The 20,747-nt window shown below is 44.5% G+C and overlaps 1 protein-coding gene across 2 annotated transcripts in view; it reads left to right on the top strand.

Moving 5' to 3' along the window:
- Window positions 1-20,747, top strand: part of GRID2 (glutamate ionotropic receptor delta type subunit 2) — a 2,834,743-nt gene that overhangs the window by 2,166,143 nt on the left and 647,853 nt on the right. The window lies entirely within an intron of this gene.

A 20,747-nucleotide genomic window follows, 5' to 3' on the forward strand; every position in this document is an offset into this window, starting at 1 on the left:
CTCCTATTGTTTCTGACCTGTTGTTGTTGGCTTTTGACCTCTGGGCACTTTACCGCTGCTAACCAGTGCTAAAGTGCATATGCTCTCTGTATAAATTGTACTACTGATTGGTTTATCCATGATTGACTATTTAATTTACTTGTAAGTCCCTGGTAGAGTGCACTACATGTGCCTAGGGCAGGTAGATTAAATGCTACTAGTGGGCCTGCAGCACTGGTTGTGCCACCCACCACAGTAGCCCCTTAACCCTGGCTCAGGCCTGCCATTGCAAAGCCTGTGTGTGCAGTTTCACTGCCACTTCGACTTGGCATTTAAAAGTACTTGCCAAGCCTAGAACTCCCCTTTTTCTACATATAAGTCATCCCTAATGTGTGCCCTAGGTAACCCCTAGAGCAGGGTGCTGTGTAGGTAAAAGGCAGGACATGTACCTGTGTAGTTATATGTCCTGGTAGTGTAAAACTCCTAAATTCGTTTTTACACTACTGTGAGGCCTGCTCCCTTGATAGGCTAACATTGGGGCTGCCCTCATACACTGTTGAAGTGGCAGCTGCTGATCTGAAAGGAGCAGGAAGGTCATATTTAGTATGGCAATATAAAGTCCTGCTGACTGGTGAAGTCGGATTTAATATTACTATTCTAGAAATGCCACTTTTAGAAAGTGAGCATTTCTTTGCACTAAAATCTTGTTGTGCCCTTCAATCCACGTCTGGCTAGGTTTAGTTGACAGCTCCTTGTGCATTCACTCAGACACACCCCAAACACAGGGTACTCAGCCTCACTTGCATACATCTGCATTTTGAATGGGTCTTCCTGGGCTGGGAGGGTGGAGGGCCTACCCTCACACTAAGGACTGCCACACCCCCTACTGGGACTCTGGCAGACAGGATTGATCTGAAAGGGGGCTTGGTGCATTTCTTAGACACTCTTTGAAGTCACCTCCACTTCAAAGGCACAACTTAGTATAAAACAGGGCCTCTGCCCTACCTCATCAGACACTTGTTGGAGAAGAAACCTGAACCAGAAACTACATCCTGCCAAGAAGAACTGCCTGGCTGCTCAAAGGACTCACCTGTCTGCTTTTCTACAAAGGACTGCTGCCTTGCTGTTGGCCTGCTGCCTTGCTGAACTCTTGCCTGGCTGTAAAAGTGCTCTCCAAGGGCTTGCCTCCTGTTCCCTGAAGTCTCAGGACCAAAAAGACTTCTCTCTTCCTCTTGGACGCTCCGTGCGCCGAACTTTTCGACGCACAGCTTGTTCAGCGGCAAGAAAAACGCCGCACACCGACGCTGATCAACGCGACGCCTTCGGGACGACCGAAACTTTGACGCACGGCCTCGCAAGGACAACGCCGCCCGACTTCCCGGGAGAAATCGCCGTGACGCCTGCCGTGAGATCGAAACTTTGATGCACGGCCTCGCAAGGACAACGCCGCCCGACTTCCCAGGAGAAATCGACGCGACGCCTGCCGTGAGATCAAAACTTTGACGCACGGTCTCGCAAGGACAACGCCGCCCGACTCCGCAGGAAAAATCGACGCGACACCTGCCGTGAGATCAAAACTTTGACGCACGGCCTCGCAAGGACAACGCCACCCGACTCCGCAGGAGAAATCGACGCGACGCCTGCCGTGAGATCGAAACTTCGACGCGCAGCCCCGCAGAACGACGCGCAGCCGGAAAACAAGCAGGAAAATCCACGCACAGACCCGGGACATCTGGTAATCCCTGCGACCCACAGAAAGAGACTGTCCGCGCGCCGGAAAACGACGCACGACTTCCCCGCGTGGAAAATAACAACGCAAGTCCGTGTGTGCTGGGGAGAAATCGACGCACACACCCTTTTTCCATGCACCTCTTCCTTTGTGGCCCTCTGAGGAGATTTTCCACCAGAAACCAGGTACTTTGTGTTTGAAAGAGACTTTGTTTACTTTCTAAAGACTTAAGACACTTTGGCCCTCATTCTGACCCTGGCGGTCTTTGACCGCCAGGGCGGAGGACCGCGGGAGCACCGCCGACAAGCCGGCGGTGCTTCAATGGGGATTCCGACCGCGGCGGTAAAGCCGCGGTCGGACCGGCACCACTGGCGGGGTCCCGCCAGTGTACCGCGGCCCCATTGAATCCTCCGCGGCGGCGCAGCTTGCTGCACCGCCGCGGGGATTCTGACCCCCCCTACCGCCATCCAGATCCCGGCGGTCGGACCGCCGAGATCCGGATGGCGGTAGGGGGGGTCGCGGGGCCCCTGGGGGCCCCTGCAGTGCCCATGCCACTGGCATGGGCATTGCAGGGGCCCCCGTAAGAGGGCCCCTACATGTATTTCACTGTCTGCTGCGCAGACAGTGAAATACGCGACGGGTGCAACTGCACCCGTCGCACAGCTTCCACTCCGCCGGCTCGATTCCGAGCCGGCTTCATCGTGGAAGCCTCTTTCCCGCTGGGCTGGCTGGCGGTCTGAAGGCGACCGCCAGCCAGCCCAGCGGGAAAGTCAGAATTACCGCCGCGGTCTTTCGACCGCGGAACGGTAACTTGACGGCGGAACTTTGGCGGTCGGCCTCCGCCGCCCGCCAAGGTCAGAATGAGGGCCTTTATATCTCTTTTCAGTGATATCTTTACAAATTCATATTGCAACTTTGATAGTTTTGACCTGAAGATACCCAGATAAATATTATATATTTTTCTAAACACTGTGTGGTGTATTTTTGTGGTGTTATGCTATGGTGTTGTATGAATTATTGCACAAATGCTTTACACATTGCCTTCTAAGTTAAGCCTGACTGCTCGTGCCAAGCTACCGGAGGGTGAGCACAGGCTGATTTTGGATTGTGTGTAACTTACCCTGACTAGAGTGAGGGTTCTTGCTTGGACAGAGGGCAACCTGACTGCCAACCAAAAACCCCATTTCTAACAACAGTACTCTTCCAGAATTACATTAACTACTAGAGTTATCTTACTGTTATTAGAATCCCCTCAAAATTGTTGGACACACACACATTTCAGCAGCAGTTGTCTTAACCCTGTAAGGTAATTTAAAATGCAACGTTTTGTGGCTAATTCAGTAAGCTAGAGCTGATTTACTGTCACATATATCCCTGCTGTCAATTTCTTTGCAGCAACTCTTTTAAAAAAAACATGTATACATTGGCTGCAGACTGTGCTTTTCAAGCTCCACCCTCTTGACGAGACCCCTTTTTCCACTGCCACACCTTGACCATCAGCGTATGGGTTCCTGGAGTGAATGTTTTCCAATTCCAGCACTGCTCCCAAGCATTTATGGTGTTTTGGCTTAATTTTAAGAATAACTGTACATTTTTACAGTGGCTCTTATACGCTTGTTCCAGATGATATTCAAATTCAGCTGATCTTGCAAATCTGCCAGGGGTTCATGTCATTGGTATTGCTGGTCAAAAGTATCACCACCAGTATGACATTGTGGGCTTGGTAATCACAAAAACTGGCAAAAGAAAAATAGCTAGAATTTACAGCTGTTCCACATAGTGGCACTCCCCCTCCCCTCAAAGAGTTCCTTTTTAACCCTCGCAGTGAACAAGTATCCCAGGACTTCAAAGTAACAAAAGTGGAAATCTATGGAAACTATGGGTAGGTCTGATGTCATGATCTATGCAAAAACATTGTTCACATAACAAAAACTTTAAAACTTTGCACACTATTAGAAAAAGCACTGTGCTTGTCATTGTCATTATGTACTGTAGACCATACATAAAAACTTAGGGCCTGAGTTAGAGTTTAGCGGATGGGTTGTCAGTGACAAACGTGACGGATATCCCATCCACCATATTACGATTCCCATAGAATATAATGGGATCATAATAAGGCGGACTTTAGATCCGTCACTTTTGTGACAGAGTAACCACATCTGCCAAATTCTAAATCAGGCCCTCAGGCATAGCATGTGCTACAATTGTGTTTCAGTGATATAATTTTCCTGGCCTCAAATGAAAGAACTGACAACTCCCAAATCACTACTGTTCATGATTCAATAAATTCATCTTTTTGTTTAAGCCACATTCTTATAGTTTTTCTTGAGTTTGATAAACAATTGTTTCCTCTCTGTTCTTCAGCTTTCTCTAGTCCAGACAGTGCATTCAACCAATGATATCCACTGAAATAAACACGTCAGGTCTTAGAATGCTGGTCTTGGAATTACAACGACCCTAGCAATTCTTTCCTGTTCATTCTAAGCCATGCTTCATGTTGAGCATCTTCCTCCTGACTAATCTCCACTTTATACCCTGTGAGAGCATTAATCATTGTTGTTGTCCCACATGCTACTTTTTATGTCTGCTTACTGCTGTGCTAGTGATGTATTGAAAAGTACAGAACATATTGTATTGCTGTAGGTGGGGATGAATTAAGGCCTGGCTTCATCGCACAAATGCCTTCCCTCACACGACTTGTCATTCTACTGTAAATACATTTCAGAATTGTGTTTGCCTTCTTTGTTGTCTTTGCGTGTGTGTTCTCCCCCGCTGCAGACACTCTGTAGAACCAAGCTATGGATCTTTTCCGCATGGTTGACAGCTTGGTGCTTGTAAACTGGAGCAGAGTCATTTCAGGATTCCTCTCAGAATTGAACACTGTTTTGTGGGGAACAATAATTGGATTTTAACCAGACCCTTTATGAAATTTATAAAATTCTGCAGTGTTAAAATGGCAGCCACTTATCTGCATCACACATCTGTGTTTTGCAAACACAGAGTCTGATTTCAAGTGGCCTATCAAAGCGCAGTCCCTGCACAAACACCTGTTTGTTCAGGGATCTTAATCACCAGTGGTGCAATGCAATGGTGAAATGTTTGTTGCACCCGGTATTTACTAGGTGTGAAAAAAAAGCACCCTTTCAGTGCCAGATTACCAAATAGGCAAAATAGGCAGCAGTCTATGGGCCCCATTCCTTTTAGGGGCTCCGTGACAACGGATCAAAATAATATTGATTTGATCTTGAAAGAAAATTACAATCATCCTTTCTTAAAGTTTTTCCACAAGATAGAAAAATATGAATCAACACAAGGAACGAAAACTTTATAATAAAATCTCTATAGACAAAATACTGTATTCTAATGTATCATTAACAACTTAGGGGCAGATGTAAGAAAAGTGGCACTACACACAATGCAGCGCCACTTTCCTTGCACCCCTTAGCGCCCCACTACTGCCACCAGGTCTGCGCCGAATTTAAAATACGGTGCAACATGGCGCAGGTAGGGGGCAATAGCGTCAGAATTTTTTACACTAATAATGTACTGTTCAGGGTTAGCACCAAGATTTTTGGCACTAACCCTGAACAGTATAAATAATGGTATGCCCCTTTTAACACCTGCTCTGAGCACCTGTTAAAAATCAAAAAAAAAAATGACGCAAAGAATTCTTTCAGATTTCTTTGCACCATTTTTCTCCAACCTAACAGGGGAACACCCCCTTTCATACATTATACCTGGTGCAGGCATAATGTGGCACAAAGGGTTGCACAGTGTCGCAAATCATGCATTGGGCCACTTTATAAACCTGGTACATAATATCGCAACAATAGCGTAAAAAAAATTATGCTAATGTGGCAAGATTATGGCGCAAGGGGCTCTTAAATCTGCCCCTTAATACCTACGGTGCCTTGGACGAGCTGGTCTCGCCCTTGGCCACTGTTCCTGTGTGCCGGGGATAAGACCAGCTCGTCCTGCACTGGGCCCACGGGGGAGCACTAGTGCACCCACCCACACTCCTCTTCAGGGATGGAAGTGGAATTGCTTCCCCTTCCACCCAGCCCCCCCCCATCACCCCACAGTGACGTCTGATGATGTCAGAGGTCACCTCCAATCGTTCTGGGAGGGGGCAGGCAGAGACATCGAAAGAAAGGAAAGGTGTTAGACCTCACAGCCTTAGGGTGGTCACCCCTAACCTTTTGCCTGCCTCCCTCCACTTTTTAGATACTGTTTTTGCTGGTTTTAAGACTCTGCACACTTTACCACTGCTAACCAGTGCTAAAGTACATATGCTTTCTCCCTTTAAACATGGCAACATTGGATCATACCCAATTGGACTGTTTAATTTACTTATGAGTCCCTAGTAAAGTGCACTATATGTGCCGGGGGCCTGTAGATTAAATGCTACTAGTGGGCCTGCAGCACTGCTTGTGCCACCCACTTCAGTAGCCCCTTAACCTTCTCTCAGGCCTGCCATTGCAAGGCCAGTGTGTGCAGTTTCACTGCCAATTAGACTTGGCATTTAAAAGTACTTGCCAAGCCTAAAACTCCCCTTTTCTTTTTCTACATATAAGTCACCCCTAAGGTGTGCCCTAGGTAACCCATAGGGCAGGGTTCTGTGTAGGCAAAAGGCAGGACATGTACCTATGTAGTTTACATGTCCTCGTCGTGTAACACTCCTAAATTTGTTTTTACACTGCTGTGAGGCCTGCTCCCTTCATCGGCTAACATTGGGGCTGCCCTCATTCATTGTTTGAGTCGTAGCTGCTGATCTGAAAGGAGTAGGAAGGTCATATGTAGTATGGCCAGAATGGTGATATAAAGTCCTGCTGACTGGTGAAGTTGGATTTAATATTACTATTTTAGAAATGCCACTTTTAGACAGTGACCATTTCTCTGCACTTAAATCTTTCTGTGCCTTACAATCCACGTCTGGTTGGGTTTAGTTGACAGCTCCTTGTGCATTAACTCAGACACACCCCAAACACAGGGTACTCAGCCTAACTTGCATACATCTACATTTTGAATGGGTCTTCCTGGGCTGGGTGGGTGGAGGGCCTGCCTTCACACAAAGGACTGCCACACCCCCTACTGGGTCCCTGGCAGACAGGATTGAACTGAAAGGGTACCTGGTGCACTTCTAAGCCACTCTTTGAAGTCTCACCCACTTCAAAGGCACATTTGGGTATATAAACAGGGCCTGTGCCCCTACCAACTCAGACACTTGCTGGAGAAGAAACTTTTTAACCAGAACCTGCATCCTGCCCAGAAGAACTGCCTGGCTGCCCAAAGGACTCACCTAACTGCTTTCTGTGAAGGACTGCCGCCTTGGCAAGGGTCGCTCTCCAGGGGGCAATTATTTTATTAGGCCTATTCTGCCCCCCCTTATTTGTTTACATTGATAAGGGGAGCGATCCCTTAGGCAAGGGACGCTCCCCTGGGGGTGGGGGAGATTGGTTTTAGGCCATTTCTGGCCCCCTTGGGGTCAGATTGGCCTATTTTTATTAGGCCAATATGCCCCAAGGGGGGCAGTAACCAGTAGACACCAGGGACTTCTTTTTTGCGCTAATTTCACGCAAGGGGAACGACCCCTTAGGCAAGGGTCGCTCCCCAGGGGGGGAATTTATTTTAGGCCATTTCTGTCCCCTTGGGGGCTGATCTGCCTATTTTTATAGGGCTTATTTGCCCCCCAAGGGGCCGAAACCCCACCAGACACCAGGGAAGAATTGTTTTAAAAAAAAGAGGGTGGGGGTATGGCCTTACCCCCACCCCACATAAATGAGGATAAAGTTGTTCTGCCCACCGGTGGGCAGAAAGCCTACTAGATGCCAGGGAATTTTAAAAAAAAATAGTCGGCTGGTGGCTACCAGCCAGTATGGGCATGGTTATGCTCCCACCCCAATTGAAGAGGGTAACAGTCTTTCAGCTCTCCCCTGCACACTAAAACATGTTATCCCATGGCAAGCAAGAGGACATTTGATTATTTTGGGTCTTGGTTTTACATTTGAGCCATGAGAGCTTGGCTAACTCTCAAAATCGTCCCACTTGGCATGGTGAGGGCTGCACTTTTTGGACTCTGGGACGCTGCCATGTAGAAAAATCCACAAGACCTAGACACATCCGAAAACTAAACATCTGGGTGAGTACAGGGTGGTGTGCTCCACATGTACCCTGCACCATTTTCTTACCCACAATGCCCTGTAAACCTCCAATTTTGCTGGAAATCACACATTTTCCCACATTTTTGTGATTGAAACTCCCGCAATCTGTAGGAATCCACAAAATTCCTACCACCCAGCATTGTCGCATCTATACCGAAAAAAAATTCTGCCGCACTTGTCAGCATAAAAATATATTTTTTCAAACTGCCCTTTTAGATTCGCTTTGGTTCCCCCTCAATTTTGACATGTTTTTGGCACTTCTATGTCACAGGCACTTTGCCCACCTATTCAAGTGAGGTATCATTTTATCGGGAGACAGAGGGGAACGTTGGGTGGTAGGAAATTTGTCCCGGTGCGGGGACCCCACTCAGAAATGTGGGAAAAATGTTGATTTATTTTGCTAACTTTGAGCTTTGCTGAGGATTCTGGGTGATAAAACACTGGGGGATCCACGTAAGTCACAACTCCCTGGACTCTCTCGGGTAGTTTTCAGAAATGTTTGTGTTTGGTAGGTTTCCCTATTTGGCTGCTGAGCCCAGGACCAAACATGCAGGTGCCCCCCCAACCCCAGCAAAAAGAGGTAGTTTTGTATTTGATAATTTTGATGTGTCCAGATAGTGTTTTGGGGCATTTCCTTTTGCGGGCACTAGGCCTATCCACACATTTGAGGTACTTTGAGGAACACTGGGTAGAAGGGAATTTGTGGATCCTCTCAGATTACTGAACTGTCTGTCACCGAAATGTGAGGAAAAAGCATTTGTTTGGCCAAATTTTGAGGTTTGTAAAGGATTCTGGGTAACAGAACCTGGTGAAAGCCCCACAAATCACCCCATCTTGGATTCCCCTAGGTGTCCAGTTTTAAAAAATGCACAGGTTTGGTAGTTTTCCCAAGGTGAGCTAGTGGCCAAATCCACAGCTAGGCACCTTGCAAAAAACACGTCATTTTTTCAAGTAAAAATGTGATGTGTCCATGTTGCGTTTCCTGTCGCGGGCATTAGGCCTACCCACGCAAGTGAGGTACCATTTGTATTGGGAGACTTGGGGGAACACAGAATAACAAAACAAGTGTTACTGCCCCTTGTCTTTCTCAACATGTTTCCTTCCAAATGTAAGACAGTGTGTAAAAAAGACATCTATTTGAGAAATGCCCTGTAATTCACATGCTAGTATGGGCACCCTGGAATTCAGGTATGTGCAAATAACCACTGCTTCTCAAGACCTTACCTTATGCCCATTTTGGAAATACAAAGGTATCCTTGATACCTATTTTTCACTCTTTATATTTCAGCAAATTAATTGCTGTATACCCGGTATTGAATGAAAACCCATTGCAAAGTGCAGCTCATTTACTGGCTCTGGGGACCTAGGGTTCTTGATGAACCTATAAGCCCTATATATCCCCGCAACCAGAAGCGTCCAGTAGATGTAACAGTATATTGCTTTAAAAAATCTGACATCGCAGGAAAAAGTTACAGAGTAAAACGTGGAGAAAAGTGGCTTTTTTTCACCTCAATTTCAATTTTTATTTTATTTTAGCTGTTATTTTCTGTAGGAAAACCTTTTAGAATACATACAACTGACCCCTTCCTGAATTCGGAATTTTGTCTACTTCTCAGAAATGTTTTGCTTTCCAGCATTGGTTTCACACCCATTTCTGTTACTAACTGGAAGGAGGCTAAAAGCACAAAATATAGTAAAAATGGGGCATGTCCGAGTAAAATGCCAAAATTGTGTTGAACAATGTGGTTTTCTGATTCACGTCTGCCTGTTCCTGAAAGCTGGGAAGATGATGATTTTAGCACCGTAAACGCTTTGTTGATGCCGTTTTCAGGGAAAAAAACACAAGCGTTCTTCTGCAGCCCTTTTTCCCCATGTCTTAAAACACAACAACATTTTCACTGTATTTTGGCTAATTTATTGGTCTCCTTCAGGGGAACCCACAAACTCTGGGTCCCTATAGAATCTCTAGGATGCTAGAAAAAAAAGATGCACATTTGGCGTGGGTAGCTTATGTGGACAACAAGTTATGAGGTCCTAAGCGCAAACTGCCCCAAATAGCCAAAAAAAGGGCTGCCACCGGATGGGGAAAAGGCCTGGCAGCGAAGGGGTTAAGGTTCATAAACCATAGACATCAGATTTACATAACAGTTTGTCTCTTAAAAGGTCATCTTCTGTCAGCTGTCAGTTTGTATAAAAAATCGTTGCAAACTAAGTACGTGTAATGTTTAGCTTTGTGTAATAAAATTGGCCTATTAAAATTGTTGGTTGGTAAAATTAAAAAACGTATTAGGAGATAATTTGCGAGGGGGATCGAAATTTTGACGGCCGAGGGGCCTCCACAGGGTTTAATCTGGCACTGCACCCTTTGTTAAAATTCAGCTGGCTAAACCTGCCTAAGTTTAACTAGGGGAAAAGGCCTGGTATTTACTGAAATATGTGGATTGTGGTGCAGTAAACTTAAAACATCTGGATGTTAATTCCCCAAAACACTGACTATGCACTAACTATCATAACTGGTACAATATTTATCCCATGTGATAATTAATGCATCCAACAGGGCCTACTCATAACCAGGCCCTGAGAGACCATCACCATGTATTAGCTATGATATGTTATGTAGAAAATGGTATGAAGCTGATAGTAATTGTATCTTTACTGAAAGTATGTATTGAAGATGTTGTCTGAGGAATAGGAAAGGGCTCACAAATGTTTTTTAGGACTTCATGATCCTTCCTCCAACAAGCAACATGTATAACACATAAAAATAACTACAACATAGATGTTTATCTCTAAAAAGTTACTACATTATTATATGTCTGGTCCAAAAAAACTAATTTATGTGAGATGCCTTGCATACGACTGGCAGGTATCACCTGCTAACTTGTGTGCCTTAATAGCACCATTCATGAAATTGCAGGAAGCCTTTACCATCTTCCTACTCTCCCTGATGTGGTTCCGAGGTGAATATGATCAACCCACCTGCCCCTATACGGTTCTGTCCAACTGCCTGGTCATCACCCTCTCCTGCAGTTTACAGGGATATTGCAAAGCCACTTAATCTCCTTCATTAAATGACTGGGTGTTTTATCATCATTGCACAATGCTACTGCATCACCTGTGTTCAGGGCTTTAAGTGGATGAAAAAAGTGGGGCACCCCTGAAAGGGACAGGGGCTATATAACTAAGTGCATGGCTTAAGCTTGTACACTTAAATTCCTGTAGAGAGGCACTCTGCCCACAAGTATGCACAGAATCATAACTGCAGCTGGGACATGTGACCTTGCTCTGTGCGCTTTGCAAGGAGGCTGAGGATTGGATGACAACATATTCTGAGCACCTTCTTGTCCCTGACACTCACTTGGTGAAACTCGCACTGCCTTCAACCACAACTGAATTGTGGCCCATCTTAAATACCAGGATGCAACTCAATTCAAATTATGCACTAGACAAGAGTAATATGCTGCTTGAAAAATAAACACAACATCTTAGAAAAAGCAAACAGTCCTGGGGATTGCAAGATTAAGTAAAGCACATGAAATATAAGCAAGAAGAACATGGAACATCTTAACATATTTTTCACCCATTCTTGAAAAAAACATTGAGTGTTTTTGCATGAAAATTTAAGAACATAAATATAGGATCTGAAAGGGACCTATTTTAATGTACGTTTTAAATTACTACCTGATGTGAGACCTGGAGGGACCCGGCCTACTTAAAGCACTGGCTGTATTCAATTTGTCACCTTTTGCCTACTTGACAGTGATTTGAGTTGACATTGAGCCTTACACATCCTATGCAGAAGAGATAATAAATTAATTATCTTGTGTAGCAACGGAAGCTACCTGAAGAGTGCATGCTTGAATCTGGGCTAATCACTCAACCTACACCCAACTGTTCAGAAAAAAATGTTTATTGTTGGGAACAAAGCTGAACCTGCAAAGCCGCTTGTTGCTTGATCCAAACTCTAGAGCTTTAGGTAATGCATAATATTTGAACATTAGAAAATGCTAACTATGTAGGGTGCAATCAATCCATATACTATCAACACTGTGCTTTACCCACTCAGATGTCTATATGATGTCAAAACCTTTATTTGATAACTTTATGAAATGCCACCCATGCTGAGCCCCTAAGTAGCTGTTTCAGATAACTGAATGCAGCAAATTGATGAATAAAGTGATACCCATGTGCACCTGGGAAATTCAAAATCAACTCCCGATACTTGGTTCTGTTTTGCTACAGCTCAGCAGAACATGGGTTGCTATTTGGTGTGACAGCCAGCATTTTGAAGTCACAACTCAAAAGTGGCAACCTATTACTGTACTTATATTGATTTTACTTCAGATGGGATTTTTTTCTAATTAAACTTCAGCAAAAATAATTGTATTTTAAATGCAATGTTTTCAAAATAATATATTTTTTTAAATTTAAAATTAAGTTAATAATGCTTTAACTTTTTAAATTATTCTATATGTGAAATAATTAACATTAATATTTTACACAAAGATATTGTTAGAAATTGGGTCTGTAGTCATCAGAGGTATGAACCCTGTCTAAGAAGGGACCACAATCCTAGTCAGGGTAAGTCACAACATATTCTAAATTATCCTGTGCTCACCCTCACTAGCTTGGCACAGAGCAGGCAGGATTAATTTAGAAGACAATATGTAAAGTATTTGTGCAATAACTCATACAGTGACCCAATGAAAACACCACAAAAAGACTCCACACCAGGTTAGAACAATAGATTATGATCTTAAATGCAACAAGACCAAAATGACAAAAATCCAATATGCACATCATAAGATATGCAATTTTAAAGATTTAGGTAAAGATAGTGGCAATTGTGGTTATCTGGTCACGCTGGACCAGGACAAATTCTCAAGTTCAGGCCAACCACGATGGAGTGTGGACCAGCTACAGGGACTCACTCGGGCCTGCTGAACACAGGACCTTAAATCCTGGTCCATGGTCTGTGCACCATTGCTTTGCGAGGCTTTGTAAAATCCGATTCTGAGAAGCTGTGCATAAAGGCTTTGCGGGGCTTGGCGTTGCTTTGTGTTGATCCTTGGGAGTGGTGCATCAAGGCTTTGTGGGGCTTGGCATTACTTTGTGTCAGTTCTAATGGGCTGGCAGCTGTGCAGCCAATCTCTATGAGGTTTTGCACCTCCTGATGCTGATTCTGGTGAGGTTAGCAGCTGCACGGTGAGTCTTCGTGTTGTTTTGTGGCAGTTCCGATGAATACCTCAGAAGGTAGGGCACCTTAGGCCCACTTCCAAGGCAGGGCAGACTCACAGATTGTAGAGTCCTGGTGCAGATGGTTCAAGTCATTGATGTCCCTGAGACTTTTGAACAGGAGGCAAGCTAACAAGCTCTTGGAGCTCACTTGTGGTGGAACGGCAGAGTCCTTCCACTAGAGTCAGGGAGCAGCAGGGCAACAAGCAGAAAAGCAGTCCAGTTGAGTCCTTTGAGCAGCACCACCGTCTTTCTCACAGAGTCCAGTTGTAGGTCCAAAAGTGTCTGATTTGAGGGTGTCGGAGCCCCAGTACTTATACTCAAATGTGCCTTGGAAGTGGGGGAGACTTCAAAGAGTGGTTTTAAAGGCACCAGTTCCACTTTCAGCCCAGTCCTGTCTGCCAGGTGATCTGTCGGGGGTTATCAGTTCTTCATGTGGGGTCATGCCACTACCCTTTGAAGTGTAAGTGAGAGCCCCTGCGCCCTTTTCAGCCCATGAAGACCCATCAGTGTGCAGATGAATGCAGCTGAGGGTTGTGTATTTATGGCTGTCTGAGTGGAATACACCAGAGCGGCCTGGCACCGGCACGTAGGTACTCTCCTCGGTAACCCCTTTGGAGTGAGTGTGACTACAAGGGAATACCCCTCCCCGGCACAAGCCAGACCAGAGGCCATCCACCCCGACCCCGGGCCATTACAGACCTACCACACCATGAACCACCTGTTCAGGTAGGCCCTTCAATATTCACTTTGAGCACTTCACTTATTGTTAGTGCTCCGGGATCCTAGACCCTGACGAATGCCCCTGACCCACCAGCACTTTGAGAGGGCAGAAACATGTTGGTCATACGTATTCCTTTTTAGACTCTAAGAGACATTATTCTCTAATGAGCCTCCCCCCGTTCTTAACCTTACCAACATGCACCGCATTAAAATGTAACTAGTACTAATTGGTGACATGTATGGTAATTTTATCTCCACCTCACCTGGATCCCTGTAATTTATCCAGTCAGTTTAATTTCAGCACTCCCTCTGGTTCTTATAACCAAGAGGTTGAGTCCGCTCAAGTAGTATCATCTTACTTGGGTGGGGCTAGGTGGTCAAATGATGAAGCAAGACACTATTATGTGTCTGAGACCACCTAGTCCGTAAGGGAACTCCCCCCCCCTCCTTCCCCCCGTAGAACAACACAGCCTTCCCCCCCCAGGGACACTCTCCACCCACACCTTTTCTATTCCGTATCACAAGGCGACCCAAGAGATACCGCCTTTTGAGGGAACACTGACTCGGTTCCACCCTCAACCCCTACTACCCCACACCCTTAGTGGTTATATGAATACACAAGGGGAGCTGTCCCCCGGCACAGACCAGACATGGATTGGAGACAGACTGTAAGGCACAAAGAGCAGTAAGAGCAGAGAAATGCCTACTTTCTAAAAGTGGCATTTCCAAAATAGTAAGGTTAAATGCAACTTTATCAGTAAGCACGAATTCTCACCACCATTCCAAACGTTCCAAACATGACAACATCACTTGTTTCAGATCAGAAATTGCCACTTTAAAAGTATATAAGGGAATTCTCAATGCTGATCAATGAGAGGAGCAGGCTTTACAATAGTGAAAAACAACTTTGGGAGTTTTTTCACTGCTAGGACAGGTAAAACGTACAAGTACATGTCCTGTCTTTTACTTACATAACTCCCTGCCCTGTGGGCTAGCTATGGTCTACCTTAGGGGAGACTTATATGTAATAAAAGGGGAGTTTAAGGCTTGGCACATAGTTTTAAATGCCAAGTCAAAGTGGCTTTGAAACTGCACACACAAGCTCTGCAATGGCAGGGCTGAGACATGGTTAAGGGGTTACTTATGTGGGGCTGAAGACCCACTAGTAGCATTTCATTTACAGTCCTTGGGCACATGTAATGCACTTTACTAGGGACTTACCTTAAACTAAATATGCCAATTGAGTAGGAGCTGATGTTACCATGTTTAGGGGAGAGAACACAAGCACTTTAGCACTGGTCAGCAGTGGTAAAGTGTGCAGCGTCCTAAAACCAGCAAAAACAAGATCAGAAAAATGGAGGTAGGCAGGCAAAAAGTTGGGAGAGGACCACACTATGGCTCTCAGGTCTAACAGATATTTTTTTAAATTTTATTAAACTCAATAAACTTTAACATGTTCCCCTGTACTTTAGCACAGGGAGATCTCCATCCCTGTGGCAGAAACCTCTGCCTATGTGTGAGATGTTACAAGGAGAAACTTTACATTTCTAAAGTAGACTCCACCCCCTGGATTCAGGAGGTGCTATACCCCCTAAATTCAGGGAGTAGGGACATGTAAACCACACGTTTAAGTGTGAATAGCCCAAAAGTTGTAAAGTGAATTAAAAAGTTAAGAATAAACTTACCAATGTATATTTACTCATATGTAAGTTTACAGTTGTGAATATGAGCCATTGTCTATTTGTGTGGATTTTCTATCTCCAAAGATGTTTGTGTAAATGATATTTCAAACACAATATTTCTGCCCAATGGTATTTTGGTTATGGTACTCTTGATCCTTCATCTTGAGTCCAAAGCTGAAAGATGGCTTCCTCCAGCAATGCACCATCTGTTGCCTGCCTTAGTCTACACTGCCTACTCTTGTTGTCCGTTGTCAAAAGGGCTAATTTATCAGGAAACATAGTCAGCTGGTGCATTGTAAAGTCTGTATTTGAAGACAGTGTGGTTAAAAACTGCACCGTCCACAGATGAGGTTACACAAGGAAATGAAGTGGAAGTCCCTTGCCCATGTAACCTCCATAGTCCGTGAAACTTCCTACTCAAAGAGGAAGGAAGCTCCTAAGAATGGGTGATGGCAAGACACTAGGCAAGGCTGTGACTACTCTTTTGTACTAATTATTGCATTAAAGTAGAGACATACTGCATTGTGGGGATGATTGCTTTTTTGCAGGAAGGGACACCTTCCTGCACAAAAAACAAACACAAAAGGTGTTTCCCCTCTTTCTATGTGCGCTGCAGAATGCAGCACACATACAGTAAAAAACAGGGAGAAATAAAGATATTTCTCCCTGCTGCATCACTCTTAAAATGTAAACTTCGCACTTGTATAGCGCACTACTCACCAGTTAGGGTCTCAAGGTGCTGTACGCATACCACTGTGAAACCCCTCCTGGCTTTTCCCTGTGAGGTGCTTACTCCTGGGCAACCCTCAGTGTAAAGCCAGGCATCCAAGAGCTGTCAGGGCCATTGTGGAGATTAAGCAAGCTGTTGCCCAGAGTTACACCCATTAATTAGATTAGGCACTGAGGCAAGACTTATCTGGTCCAAGGGAATTGAGCCCAAGGCCCACCAAGGAAGGAATTGAACCCTGGTCCCAGGCCAGATCTTTGCATCAGGATCTGCCACTCTAACCATTGTGCCACACTTCTCCACCTCTGAGGTGTAAATCCTGTAAATCTTGTATATCTGGGAATGCGTCAGATTCTTTCAGGTTCCATGGGTATTGCAAGGAAGACCCAAGCAACACCCATAGAATGCCCCTTTCACTCAGTGTAATGCGTGAAAGGGGTCAATATTTACAAGGCCATGAATAGTCACGCAAGGTGGCCTCGAGTGGCCTGCTAAATATGGGCCGGCACACCACGTCACTGGAGAGTAAAAAAAAAATGACACTGTGGTAGCGGGCACAGTGTGCCACTAGGGCCTCATGAATGAGGCCCTTAATGTATTGTTTTTAGACTAGGGGCAGAGTTAGAGAAGGAGATCTATTTACCATGTGCTGCATGCCCTTAAAGTTTCCACCAATATTAGCAAGCATAAAATTTGGTGATCAGTTTCATATTTATGAACCTACTACTTCAATATTTATTAAGTTGTTTCCTAAAGAACTTAAAAACGATTTCCTAAGGGCCTCGAAGAAAGATAGACAATTTGATAAATAAACTCAGAATTTAAACTCAACAAATGTAAAGCCAACGCTTAGTGATTATACAGAAATTAGGACCAATACAATATTCAGACACTGTAGCTAGGAGTTTTGAATATTGCTGTTTAAATCCTGGTCCATTGGCACCGACTTAAACCAGTCTATACAGTGCACACTGACATATTTGTTTGGTAATCCAGTCAGAAGCCTGGATTTCATATTTTCAAAACAAAAACTTTCCATTGCTTTGCGGATGTCTTAGTCAAACTGTTGCAGCATGTTGCAGCTGTAACTGTTTGCATTCCCTTGATCTTTACTCATTGTCCATCACCAATATGGTGAAATCAGTAAAACTGTGTTAAGTTAGCATCTTAACCAGTTTTGAATGGTGCTATATTTATGTTCTAAGCTATTTAGTCATGTGAAATAACACATTATGAAGCGTAAGACTGCAGTGGAGCAAGTGAAAGAAGAAGAAAACTGAGTGCTATGTATTGATTACTTTATGTTTCAGTTAAAAGAATGTAAATTTAAAAATTGAAGGTTTGAAAGAGAGAATTTCCTCAGTTTTGTCATGTATTCTCATTGCTTTGGTTTGCATCCACTTTTTAATCATGTTGTACTGTACTGTGTGTATCCTTTTGAGACACAAAGGAAAAGCAGTGTTCAACCAGACAGCCTTAGGGTGGTCTTCCCCCAAACATTTTGCCTTCTTGCCTCACTTTTTGCTCATCTGAAGTTGTAGGCTTTAGGCCTCTGGGCACTTTAACACTGCTCACCAGTGCTAACGTGCATGTGCTCACTCCTCTAAAATATGGTAACATTGGTGTATCCACAACTGTCATATTTAATTTACTTAAACGTCCTTAGTAAACTGCACTATATCTGCCTAGAGCCTATAAATTAAATGCTACTAGTGGGCCTGAAGCACTGATTATGCCACTCACTTAAGTAGGCCTTTAAACATGTCTCAGGCCTGCCACTGCAGAGCTTGTATGAAGTTTCACTGTCATGTCAACTTGGCTTTAAAACCCCTTGCCAATCCTTAAACTCCCCTTTTATTACACATAAGACATCCCTACAATAGCCCCATGGGAACCCATGGGGCAGTATGAGGTGTAAGTAAAAGACAGGACATATACTTTTTAGTTTTACATATCCTGGTAGTGAAAACACTCCCAAATACGTTTTTCACTACTGTGAGGCCTACCCCTCACATAGGATAACACTAGGGATTGCTTAATACATTTATTAAGTGAACTTCCTGATTGAGAAGGGGTAGGACTATTGTGTTTAGTACCTATGGACTTGTAATAATAAATCATCTTTAATGGTAAAGTTGGATTTATGATTCCAACATTAAAAATGCCAGTATTATAAAGTTGGCATTTTTCTGCTCTTAAGCCCTGGGTGCCTGCTGCCTGCCTCCAATACACGTCTGGGTTGGGTGACAGCTCGTCTTGGTGCATTCCCTCTAGAAGGTCACACACAAAAGGATCATTCACCTTAACTAGATGGCAGGGAGAAACAGAACAGGGCTGTGCATGTCCCCACACAAAGAGCTGCCCCCTGTGGTATGACTGGAGCCAGGGCAGGAAAGTCCCTCTCTATAGTCACCCCCACTTCAAAGGTACCGCTGGGTATAAGAACTGGACTACTGACCCCACCAAATCATTACACGTCTGGACCTGAGGATACTCTGCTAGGAAGAAGGACTGCTGTGCTGCTGAAAGGTCTGCCACTCTGCTGGAACTCTACTGGACTTTGCTGGACTCCTGCTTTGCTGTGTCTGCCCTGTTGCCTGCTGCCCTCCTATCCTGGGACTGAAAAGGACTGGTCATGCATCTCTTTATCCCTAGACCCAGAGCCTCCTGTTCTGCAGGCTCAGGGACATCAAAGATTGCCTGCTTCTCTCCTACAGAAACTGAACTATGGAACCTGTGAGTCCTGCCCTGCCAAGTGGTGCCAACACAGTCCTGGGCTGTTGGAAGTGCTTTTTTCTGCGCTGCAACCCTCAGCCTTGACGTATCACCAACGTTGTGATGATCGGAACTGCCACATCCCTCTTGCAGCTGAGAATGAGGACTTTGTCTCGCTGACTGTGCGGTTTAGGATCTACGCTTCACCATCAACCACGGTGCATCACCTCCACATCACCTAGGCTCGACAGCAACACATCACTGTCATAGCAAAGGGTTCAATGCTACACCTCAATGATATCGCATCAACAACTGAGTGGCTCAACAGCGACACAAGCCCTGACAGCTCGGATCGGAACCAGTGCATCGCCTTTACATCGCCTCCTCTGCTTTTTGCATCAAATCTTCGACGTTGATGCAACTCTCGATCCAAGGTACTGTTTTAGTGGAACAAGGTTGGTCCCTGTAGCAAATCCACACTCCATAATGGTCAGCCTGAACTTTGGATTTACCCCAGTGTAGGGCGACCAGTTAGCCCCGGTTGGAACTTTAAGGTTTTAAGCACTACAATTGCAAATATTCGTTAAAAAATAATATCTAGACTTATTGGATTTTTGTCATTTTGGTCTTGTTTTGTTCATTTAATTAAGATCTGTTTTTCTAACTTGGTGTGGATTCTTGCTGTGTAGTGTTTTCACTGCTTTACTGTTTTAAGTGCTGCACAAACACTTAACACATTGCCTCCAAAGTTAAGCCTGCCTGCTTTGTGCCAAGCCACAAGAGGGTGAGCACAGGCTAATTTAAGGTGTGTATCTGACTTACCCACACTAGGATTGTGGTCCCTACTGGGACAGGGTGCATACCCCTGCTAACTTTCTAACAGTCAGGAAAAAAAGAAAGAAGACAACATATCTAGTAACATAGCACATGTTCTCCCCCCCAGTGATTCCAGCCAATTCTGGAGAAGTGTAAAGCACTGCTTAGCGCCACCTCTGTGTAAAAGAAAATGGCACAACTGTGGCACAAAGGCCTTGTAAATGAGGCCCTCAGTGTGTTGACAATAATAATGCTGGATGCAGGCTTCTGAACAGAGATTTGGACACTGACAATTATTCTCTTACAAGTTAGGCACTTGTAACAGGATAAAGAAATGAGCGAGCCAGCCTGTGTGCCTGACCATGGTTTTGAGTATTTGTCTTTTCTTCAGAAGTGAAATAGGAGCCAGTGCTTTTTGATGTTTTCCTTTGGATTTATTGTATGCAAGAGGATGTGTTTCTGTCTATGAGCACCTCTACAGAATTTGGGATCAAACGTCTGTTATTATAGATTAACCACATGTGCACTGGTGAGCATCCAACGGCATGGTTATTAAAAAATCATAGAACATGTTTCTATCACCAAAAGCCTTCTTTATAATTTTGACTAACATGTCTTCCTTCTTAAAACGTAAATAACATTTTATACTGATTCCTACTTTGTCACAATCAAAACTGTATTCCAAATACTGCAACTACCAAGTCCAGATTTATTTGGAAGGGCTGAACTATGTTTTAAACACTTAGGGGCCTATTTAAGAAAAGTGGCACTGCACACAGTGCAGTGCCTCTTTTTTTGCTCCTTTTAGCACCCCCTCACGCCACCATGTGTGCGCCGTATTTAAAATACAGTGCACCATGGCATAAGTTAGGGGACTAGCATCTGAAATTTATACACTAGTCCGGTGCTTTGCAGGATTGGTGTAAAAAATTCAGATGCTTATCCTGCAAAGCACCCAGACACCCATTGTAAGCAGTGGA

This window comes from Pleurodeles waltl, chromosome 1_2 (genome assembly GCF_031143425.1).
Source record: "Pleurodeles waltl isolate 20211129_DDA chromosome 1_2, aPleWal1.hap1.20221129, whole genome shotgun sequence".
NCBI classification, from domain to species: domain Eukaryota; kingdom Metazoa; phylum Chordata; class Amphibia; order Caudata; family Salamandridae; genus Pleurodeles; species Pleurodeles waltl.